This window comes from Elephantulus edwardii, unplaced genomic scaffold, assembly GCF_000299155.1.
Source record: "Elephantulus edwardii isolate Elephantulus edwardi_28Jun2011 unplaced genomic scaffold, EleEdw1.0 scaffold00057, whole genome shotgun sequence".
In the NCBI taxonomy this organism is placed as follows: Eukaryota; Metazoa; Chordata; class Mammalia; order Macroscelidea; family Macroscelididae; genus Elephantulus; species Elephantulus edwardii.
In genome coordinates this window covers 4,742,019-4,752,967 of record NW_006399807.1, presented here as the reverse complement: position 1 = coordinate 4,752,967, position 10,949 = coordinate 4,742,019, and the positions used below count along the sequence as shown (strand labels likewise).

At 41.6% G+C, this 10,949-nt stretch overlaps 1 protein-coding gene across 2 annotated transcripts in view; it reads right to left on the bottom strand.

Moving 5' to 3' along the window:
- The window catches only part of PBX1 (pre-B-cell leukemia homeobox 1), a 344,183-nt gene that overhangs the window by 196,197 nt on the left and 137,037 nt on the right, over window positions 1-10,949 (bottom strand). The window lies entirely within an intron of this gene.

Sequence of the window (10,949 nt, the reverse complement as noted above, 5' to 3'; positions counted from 1 at the left end):
CCCCGCAAAAGTACCAGAGATGGAGACTCCACATGTGACTCAAGAAAATGTGTGACTAAGCTTTGCAAAGCCAAGGAACTAAGTAAGCTCTGGAATTATCACATTTACACCTTCATTTCAGAAAACACCTGCAACCTTAACTAAGTGTTCTTTCTCAATGCATCAAACCTGTCTTTCAGGCTGTTACAGATCTGTACGCACACTAACATACACCAATCTCCTTACTTATAGGAACACATTCAGTTCTTTTCAATAATGTGACTAATACCCTCTCAAATCTATTTGAATACTTATTTCCATTTAATGACAAACTGTGAAAAAGTAAATGCACATGTATTTCAAAGGTAACAGCCCTGACTTGAGGTGGAAAAGAATGAGGATGGAAAGATGGTATGGCATGTACTATCCCCAGAACAAGGGTCTTCACCAGAAAGATTGACCCCGAGAGAGCAACGAGGGAACCCCCAGGGGAAGAGTCCAGCCACAGAGCATCTTGTGGGTTTCAGAGTCTACATGGTCTCAAAGCAGGTGCCAAAGTAGGGCATTGCACACAGCAGGGGGAGTGTTAGTGAGCTTTGAAAAACATGAAACCAATAAAAGGAAAAACCCACCTGGTTCTTATCAGAATTCTTTCTTTCTTACCTAAGTGCTAAGTCTACAGTTTATATAAAAGTAAGTTTTGGGGTTGGTTTTGGTTTGTTTTATTTAAGAATCCAGAATTGTGTTTTCAAGGTGGTAAAATTTATAGGGGGAGCTCAGGTGAGTTAAGGAGCTGTGGTGGCCTAGTGGTAAGAAGCAGTACTGCAATCTAAAGGCACTCCATGAGAGGATAGGCAATCTTCTCCTATGTGATTCACTGCCTCTGAATATGCACCAGAGGGTCAGCTGCTGTGCTTTGGTTCTGCACAAAAACAAAAAACACAAAACCAAAAAAACCCCCAAAAAACCACTCACAAAACAAAACAACCCGCCCCCACAAAAACAAAACAAAACAAAACCCAAACACCAAAACAAAACAAACAAAAACCAACAAACCCTTGTGCCATTCTGTAACAAGTTGTCATGCTAATCCAAAGGCTGCTCATCTCAGAGTTTCTAATCCACCAGCTGCTCCTTGGAGAAGCATGCGCAAAGGGTGCTTTACAGCCCTGGGAACTGGATGGAAGGGCAGCTATAAGTAGAGATGTACTCAATGTGAGTGGGTGAAAGCTCTTATTGCCTGCTTATTTCTCATGCTACCTCGCTATGCCCATCCTTGCTTCTTTTCCTGTCTGAGTCCACCAGACGGGCCAGGGAGGCTGGCCAAAGAGGCAGACCAGACACAAATGACAGGTTTAGCAATCACAGAAAAGCCTGGTAAGATCTTCAACTCTGGCACAGAGTGGAGAGACAAGGAAACTGGGAGAATTATCACAGATCAAAAGGCCTGTCTGTTGAATAGCATGCCCTTATGAGTTTCAGATGACCACACACTTGCAAATGGAAAAATACAATGGCAATCAGCAATACAGCAGAGGGCACCATTTTGGAAGTACCTTTGTGGTGCTGAAGCTTTGCACCTACCCTGTCCTTAGGTTGCTGTCCCCTTTCAAGGTGAAGAAGCAGTGGCCTAGAGACAGAGTTGCACTGCGAACCCAAAGTTCAAGCCTCTCTGGTGGTTCTAATACATCGGTTATTCCATGGATGAAAGAGAGGCCATATGGTCTCAGGTGATTTATAGCCTTAAAAACTTACTGACATGTCAGTTATGAGTTGGTTCTGGTTCCATGGCAATGAGAGTGAGTGCATGAGCAGGAAGTTAAATGACAAATCCAATCTTTAGGCAGGAAATGGTTGGAGGCGGGGAAGTGAACAGCACACAATCAGTTCCAACTTTTAGTGACGCACATGCAGAATAGAATGTTCCCCCTAGCATTTTCGGCAGCCAGGATTTTTTTTAGAAGTACATTGTTTTTCTTCCAATATGTCTCCATGTGGGTTACAACCACCAACCTTTTGTTTAGGAGACAGACACTTGAATTCTTAGATCAACCAGTGTATTCAAGAAATAGATTAGGTGGGATTCAAACTCAGCTCTGATGAACTGTTAGCCTCAGCCTCTTCCCCAGAAAGACTCTCTTGTGCATTTGGTAATGCTCATCACGGGCTAGGGCCCCTCATGTTCTCCTCACACAATGTTGCAAGAGCTCCTTGGTTGGTGGTTTGCTCCAGCAAACCCTCACCTAAGCTCTTGCTAGTAGATGGGATGAATGCCCAGGAGCTGTGGAAGCAGTCATGTGGGTACTTAAGCAATATTCATCCCTCACCAGCTGCCCCACTTCTGAAGAGTCATTTCAATCCCAGCTTCCTCATCTACAAAATATCCTGCCTACTTCATTGAAATCCCTTCCTGTTGAAATCACTGAGAAAAGACTAACACTGTGCCTTACACAGAGTGAGTTTTCAGTGAATACTAACGCCCCTCTTGCCTCCAAATTGCCCTTCTCTTTGCAGGGGAAATGGAAGCGTCTTTCCAGTTTTTCATGGGTTTGAGTAGGAAAGAGGAGAGAATAGGGTCCGGACTCTGGGATCCAATGAGACGACACTGGCCTTAGATGACCATTTGGAGGAAGCTCCCATTGCATTCCTTGCACCCCAGGAAACACAGAGGTGTTGCTTATTCGTAGATAAGGTCCTCCTGTTCTGGAACTCTATGACAAGCAGCTGTTTTGCTATTCTTGTGGTCTAAAAGTACATTTTTCATGAAAATCGAACTAAAAGTAACAACAATAAGGGCCTAGAAAGATACAGGAAAAGCATTCCCATCTCCCAGGAGTCAGCAGGAAACCTTCAATGAGTGGGCTGCAGGAAAGTGTGAATAAAACAAGGTTCCACATGATACTTTCGGATTATTTGCATATCCGTTCAAAGACAGAACCAGAATGCTAGATTTGAGGGGTGCGGTTCAAGAGTCTTGATCCTACCTAGCATTCAATCTCTTGTGTCCTAAGGGAAATAACAATCGCTAAGACTCCATTTTCTGATTAGTAATTGGCTCTAGTTATTTACTCTGTCTCCTACAGTTGTGGTAAAGACTGACTAAGAAAAGATAAGTTTTAATTTACTTCTTGTTGAAGTTCAGTACATAATACCAAGTAGTTCTTGACCATAAAATGCTATATAAATTTTACTTACTTTTTATATTATGGATAAGAATGCAGTCAAATGAGCGTTGTATTCTGTAAGATAATATGCATGAGAAAAAAGCAGTGTGATAGTGAAACATGTGCCCAATCTCTTTCTGAAAACACAAGGTAGGTTAAGAAAAATGTGCCAAGTGCCAAGTATCTCAAGAAGTGTCCCTCCTTTTCCAAGTGATCTCTGGGAATATGGAGAGATCATTCTTTGTTAGCTCATTTCGGTAATACTTTCAGAGGGTGGAGGAAAGCAAACTAGAGCTGGAGCCTGAAGAATTCACAAGGATATTCAGAAGATGTTTTAACTCTACAAGGCAAGATCAGCTGCTAAGAGCATCTAATGAAAAACAAAAGGTAAGAGGTCTTAAGAATAACAATATCTAAAGCCCACTACTATTAGGGAGAGAAGTGTATAAGCACATCAACACCACCATAGGAAAAACTTAAAACAATATTTCATTTTACAATCACAGAGTTTCAGCCTGAGCAATCTTCAAAGTTTTTACTCTATGATAGAGCCACACAAGTAAAATTAAAAATCATTTGTGCGGGGAAAGGTATGGGGAGGCAGGTATGCATACTGGACTTGGGGTGCAAGCATCTGACATATAATTGGATAGAGGAGTTCTGGTAGCCTAGTGGCAAAAAGCTGCATTGCAATCCTGAAGGCATGTGGTTCGAGGTCACAAACTGCTTTGGAGGTAAAGGATGGGCAAACCCCTCCAGTGTGGTTATCTGCCTCTGAAAACTCACCGGAGGGTCAGCTATGGGTCAGTTCTGACTCTACAATACACAGCTACAACAACAGCAGCAGAAAGATATCGTTTCAGATGATCTGGATTTGAATTCCAGTTTTACCATATGATTTTGGGTCAAATGCTCATTAACCTCTTGGTGTATCAACTCTCTTATTTGTAATATAGGAAAAAATAGCAAACATAAACCCCAAATACCTTATTTATTGGGAGAATATAGTATGATAACAGAAGGGAAGCCACACGGCTTATTAGAAAGAACTCTGGCCTGCGTATCTCAGGGTTAGCATTAGAGTCTTATTTAGACATCTAAGTAAATTCTCAGGAATTTGGGTTTTCCTTTCTCTGAAATGTCTTTCCTGCCTGTCTCAGAACATCCTGATGTTGATCAAATAAAGTTCTGCCTAATATGGTATCTGGAAAGCTGTAGGCGTGAGAGGCTTGCTTTCCCTCTGTTCTCTTCTACACATGGGCATGCTTCGATGGACAGCTCTGCACGCTACAGACCTCTCTCCCAGCACTGTCATCACATCAGAGAAAGACGCAGAATGAATGAAATAGACCTGACACAAACAAGGGCTACTCTGGCCCTGCAATTATCCCATCTGCAGCAAAGGGAGTGTGTGAGGTGAGTCAAAGGGGAAGGCTCCCCTTCCTCCAACTCAGTTTGTGTACTAGTATTGAGCTCTGACTCATGATGAATGGCAGTGGCACTCTGTATCTGTACCCAGCAAGGACACCATCTCTTGTTCGTCCCCCACATCTTGGACTGGCCGTGAGACAACAGTGCAATGACACAAGGTTACTGGGTGAAGAGCCAAGGGTTCTAGAGAAGTAGATGGTGAAAGGTGGGGAGTTAGGGAGGAAGGAAGGAGGGGAGTGGGGAAGAGGCTGTGAGAGGTTCAGATGGATAAAGGACAGGTAAGATCCCCCCAGGGATGAGAGGTTGGACAAAAGACTAGTAGAGTCTGGGGGCAGTGTCTTCACTGGGGGCAGTGAGAGAAGGCAGAGACATAACACTTAACGAGCATCATGACCCTCAATCTCTGTGGGTTCTGAGATGGTGCAAAAGGGGGTACCAACTAGGCATGAACAGAGGGTGGGGAGAATGGGAAATGAAGACCAAGTGGCCTTCCTTGTAACAGTCTATCAAATTTAACCATGGGGATAGGTGAGCGGACATGGCTTTTCCGAATACTTCCAGTAACCACTTCAAAAATTCTCGCAAATGTTTACCAATTTTGATTCTGTGAATGCTCACCACAGCCCCCTCTGAAGTCTGTTTTTTCCTGAAGTCTTTTTTTAAATCTATGTATTTAGTTCATAAATATTGTTATTTGCATGTAAACATTTTTACAAGTATAAACAAAGGTAAATTGAGTTCTTCAGTACAAAAGATCAACATTTCCACGCTAGTACAGTTTAAATGAATGAAAATATTTTCTGAAGCTGATTGACATTCTTGTGTTTTGTATGTTCTGGTCTGGGACAAAACTCGACAGGCTGTTGAGCGTGTGTTTCTCTGCTCACAGGCTTCTAGGTGTGTAGATCAGCAGCGATGAATCTGTGGACAGCTCTAGTTCCATGACACAGCTACCATCTCACCAAAAAGAAGTATCTTAAGCCATCAGAAGTGCCTAATTCACTCAGTTACTCATTCCTGTGGAGTTGGAACCAACTCGGAGCTGATCTCTAGGAAATTTTCAGAGGCTCTAAATTGCATGAGAGAAGATTGTCTATCTTTCTCCATTAGAGCAGCTAGTAGATTCACACTGCCTGTATTTAAGTTGGCAGCACAACTCCTTAACTAGGCCACCAGAAGTTTAAAAATCCTACTCATCATTACAGAGACTTGTTTTACTCATTGGTCTATTTCATTTCCCAGTACACACAGACACATACATCTGTGGTCTGGTGGCTGAGTGATAAGGAGCTGGATTGACAATCAAAGCATGAGATTCCAATCCATCAGCTGTTCTGCAGAAGAAAGATGGTCAACCTCCTCCCGTGTAATTAAACTGCCTCTGAACACCCACTGGAGGGTCAGCTATAGGTCAGTTCAGACTCAAAGGTACATAACAACTATATTTCTGTCTATCTCACGGTAAATCACAGAGGAGGAGATTGCCCATTCTTCTCCCCTGAAACAGCTGGTAGATTCAAGCTACATGCCTTCAGGATTGTAACACAACTTCTTACCACTAGGCCACCAGATCTGCCTATGAGCTGATAAAAACAAACAAACAAACAAAAAACAACACAAACCAGAACACAATCCATTTTCTCTCCCTAGGATTGTCATCTATATTGCAAGTGAAAATTTTTTAAAAAATTATCTAGCCCACAGATTGTTAGTGCTCTATTTTATTTAGTATGTCTGAAGAACTATATATTAGAAATAAAGTAAAAATACACATCTGAAAGGAGAGAAAAAACAATGGGATTCATATATTTGGGAGGCCTTAGAACAGAAAAGGGATTTGTTCTGTGATTATCCAAGAGGAGACCACAGATAGATGAAAAAGAACAAAATATAAACACCAAAAACTCTGTTTGATGCAACAGCATTCTTGTAAAGTAAAAATTTTCTTAAGATAGGAAAATATATGATTCTGATCTTTCTACTAACTTCTAGAAGTACCATGACAATATCCAAGTAAAATTAGCCATTATTGGTGTAGTGGCAGTTGCAATTGGGAATTGATGTTGAGTGTTGTTGATTCAATTTTCCACCCAAAGCAACACAGTATGACTTAGTAAACTGCCCCATGAGGTTCTGTTAGCTGCAATTGTCATGGGGAACTCTGACGGTACAGTGGTTAACAGCTTTCCTACTAACTGGAAACTGGGCACATTGAGCCCACGAGATGATCTGGAGAAAGAAGGATTAGTCAGCTTCCATAAAGATTACAGCCTTGAAAACCCCTTGAGTCCAAATCAACTTGGGGACAACAGGTTTGCTTTTGGTGGTGTTGTTGCCTTAATCTTTACAGAAATAAATTGCTGGATATTTCTTCTGTAGTTCTTCTCAGCAGGTTCAAACCACCAGCTATTAGGTTAATAACCACGCATTTTACTATTGCACTACCTGAACTTCTCAGATCCACTGGTCAGGAGTTTAAATCTGGGCCCCTGAAGAATCTGTAATTCTAAAATTCTTACTGCCCTTCATTTTGATACAAGGGCTGAACAAACCCATAGATCAAAATGATCTAGACTGTGCTCCAATTCCATAGGCCCCCAAAAAGATGGGAGTGTCGACACCTGAATATAAATAAATGTTTGCTTTACCATCTTCCAGATAATAACTGCTACTGATTTAGAATTCCTTATTCAGTATCTGTTAGACTCAAACGTCTGGAAACACACTTACCTTCTACTTTCATGAAACTATCTAGATAATACTCTTATCACCTACATATATACCAAATAGATGCTAAATTTCTACAAGAGAAAGAACAACCCATCTGTTCTATTCTGCTGTCTCATTCTCACCAAAACCGAAAATCCATAAAAACTTTACAGTCACCAGATCATTGGTTTTATTCCAAAAGATACTCCTTGTGACCAAACTAAGATCACATAATTGATGTGTTTTCTTTTTTTTTAAAAAAAAAGGCAGAGTTGTACTTTATTATTAATATACTCTATCACTTCACTTTTCTGAGGTTCTGGTTTGCCATCTGTAAAATGAGGTGATCATGGTTTGCCCTGAGAAACTTCCTTCACGGAGTGGTTTATAAAAAGCAAATGAAAACATGGACAGAAATGGATTCTTGTGAAGCTAATAGTGGTATTTAGAGGTGGTCAACTGTTTTCAGAGTAAATTCCAAACAGGTGTAATAACAAAATTTTTTCCTCCTATTACATAAACAATAAATAAATGTAACAAGTCATTTGCTTTTTATTAAAAAAGTACATTAAATCTCAAACTCAATGATGTTGGCTTCAAAAGAAAATTGGTACAATTTGATGATTTCAGATTGTGACTTTATAAATGTGAAGGACAAAAAGAGAGTTGTCTCTTTATATGTCCCATTATTTATTTTTTTTTAATTTTACTAGTTTACTTAACAAAATCTGAATACATTGTTTTTCAGACCATTATCTATTTTTTAAAAGAGTCCTCCCAATATATTATAACATTCTGTGCCCCTACTGGTGTCTCAGCGTCCTGGTAGCCCCTAAAGTGGCCATCTTCCTTGCTGGTGTCCACAGGAGCCTCATTAACAGATCTAGCCCTTTCAAAGCTCAAACCGACTTTGGAGAGGGCTTTGCAATACTCCACCTCCCTACCATCTTCACCTGCCTGAAGATCACTCATCAACAGAATAAAAAGGAAGCACCCTGCTAGCCCAGCCTAAGAAAGAAACTATTTGATGTGGTTAATTAAGAGTGTGAAAATTTATGTAACCTTTAGGGGGAAGATAAGTCGTGGGAGGAAAAACCTATGGATGGTTTCTATATTAGTTGGCACTCTACTTCTCTGGTTTTGATACAGGAAGATACGTGTAGTCTTTGAAGTTAGCTTTTATCCCCCTGCACATGTGAGGACAGTTTCCTCACCAAGTACACACATTCTGTGCAGCAAATGGAAATCTTCTCAATCTAAATCAAAACAAGCTTCGCTAGTTGTCATTAATCTGTAGTATACAGCTCACTGAAAGTCAACTGCCATTGTTTTGATTCCAACACATAGCGGTTCTATAAAATAGAGAACTGCCCTGAAAGGTTGAGGCTGCAAGGAGGGAACCTAGGTAACACAGTGGTTTAGCATTTAGCTGGTAACCAGAAAGCTGGCATTTGACACACACTAGCTCTGAAGGCCGAGTGGTGCAAAGCTTCCATGCAATCCCAAAGGTATATGGTTCAAACCCATCAGATGCTCTGCGGGAGAAGGATGGACAATCTCCTCCAACAAGATTTACAGCCTCTGAAAATCTGGTGAAGGGGCAGCTATGGGTGGGTTCCAACTAGGCAGCACAAAACAACAGGTGCTCCATGAGAGGAAAATAAGGCAGCCTTGGAAAGTAAGAATTTAGTTCTACTTTGCCCTATAGGATTGCTGGCATCATGTTCCATTGAGTCAGAATCAACTTACAGCTGACCTGCTGTGTTTTCAGAAACTATAAATGGCCTTGGAGGAGACTGTCCCTCTTTCTCTAGAGAACCAGCTAGTTGATTCGAACCATATGTCTTCCGGTCAGCAGTGCAACTCCACCAGGTCACCAGAGATCCCAATAGGGTGGCCTGGAACTGGGATAAACATGACAGCAAGGAGTTTGGGATTGGGGTGTTTGCCAATCTGTATGGACATATACAGCCACATCTTTGTTCTACAGAGTTGATGGTGAGTTGTAAAGCATCAACTTTCTGCTTAGCATCTCAGAATTTAACCACCAAGTTTCCCTTCTAGAAAGTGGCAATCCTTGACTAAGATGTTGAAGGGGAGCAGAGTCTTATGAAAGAGGTTATCCTTAACTTAGATTAATTTAGGACTAAGCTGCTGGTAACAAACGTTAAGAAAGAGGAACTCCAACAGTAATGAGCTTAGGAGCAAGTGAGAGAAGGGTTTCAGCTCTAGAGGTCATCAGCCAGATGGCCAGAGACTGGAAAAACTAATGACTCCGACGTGAGTTAGGACCCATAGCTGCAGAAAAGGTAGCAACCTAATTCTCCTCTCCCAGTCCCTTTACCCCATTCCCAGTTCTATCAGTTACTTAACACCCCTTTCACCTGAAAAATAATTACGAACATGCAGAAGGATCATGGGCTTTACTGCCCACACTCACACACCTTCTGCCAAGTAACACACAGAAGATGTCAGGAAGGCCTGGAATGCAGCCACGTGTCATATCAGTCCGGTGGCATAGTTCATAGAGAGTCACATTGCTAAAGAACAACCTCTTTTCAGGAGACTTACAGGCTCAGAAAATCTGCTTGGAGGGTTAGCTATCAGTTGGTTCTGACTACATGGCAATGCCTTTGACTTACTGAGCTCTGACAATGGCTTCCATCACAGTGGAACATCCTTTTCTTTAATAAAGACTTGATTTACTATGACAATCATTAGCCTATACAGTGCTTGATGAAAACCAACACCACAAAATAATACAAAGTGTCTCAGGGATGGAGTTAGCTGTCCCCTAAGCCAGCTGTGGCAGCAGAGCAAATGGTAACCGAGATTTCTCACTGGAGGCCACCCGGTTACCAGATCATGTTCTTAACCAGTCACGTGAAGAGAGCCAATAGCTCTGCTCATCAAAAATGCAATTCCCCACACACAGAGGGCAAGAGCACAAAACTATTTTCTTTCATTGCCAAATGAATTGTGTTTGGTAATCTGAAAGCATCATAAATTATAGAGACACAGGCCCAAGAAGGGACATGTCTCTTATGCTGAATATGATGCAGAGAGAGCACCAGGGGATAAAATAAGGCTGCCACTGCGGGGCACTCACAGAAGGATGCAGATTTCACGTGCTGAGCTACTTGCCTGACATTCAGGTTCACCTATGTGATAGTCTGTAAGTTCCACCCAGGGACTTCCTTGTACTATATAGTATTACAGATATGTGCTACATAGTGTTTATTTTAGGTGACGTCAAATCAGAACAGACCCCGAGCTGATCTCCAGTGGAGTTCCCAGAGGCTTTGTGGAATATATAGGAGGAGAACGCCCATCTTCCTCCCTCAGAGCAACTGTTGGATTCAAACCTCATGCCTTTGGGTTGGCAGCGAAACTTTTTACCACAGGCTACCAGACCACCCCTCTATAAGCATGTGTAAACAGTCCCAGAAGGTAACTCACTGCTATTTGTTAGTCCCGTACAGCAGAACCTACAATGGGCCAGCACCACCCGATGGCCTCCAGCCTGAAATCCTGTCCATGAACAAAAGGGTGATGGGAAAGAACACTGGCTTTTGGTAGACCCAGGTATATACACTAATCGCTATATTTTCTGTAAAATGGGACCAATAATAACAACTATAGGGTTATGGTAAGAAAAATATATAT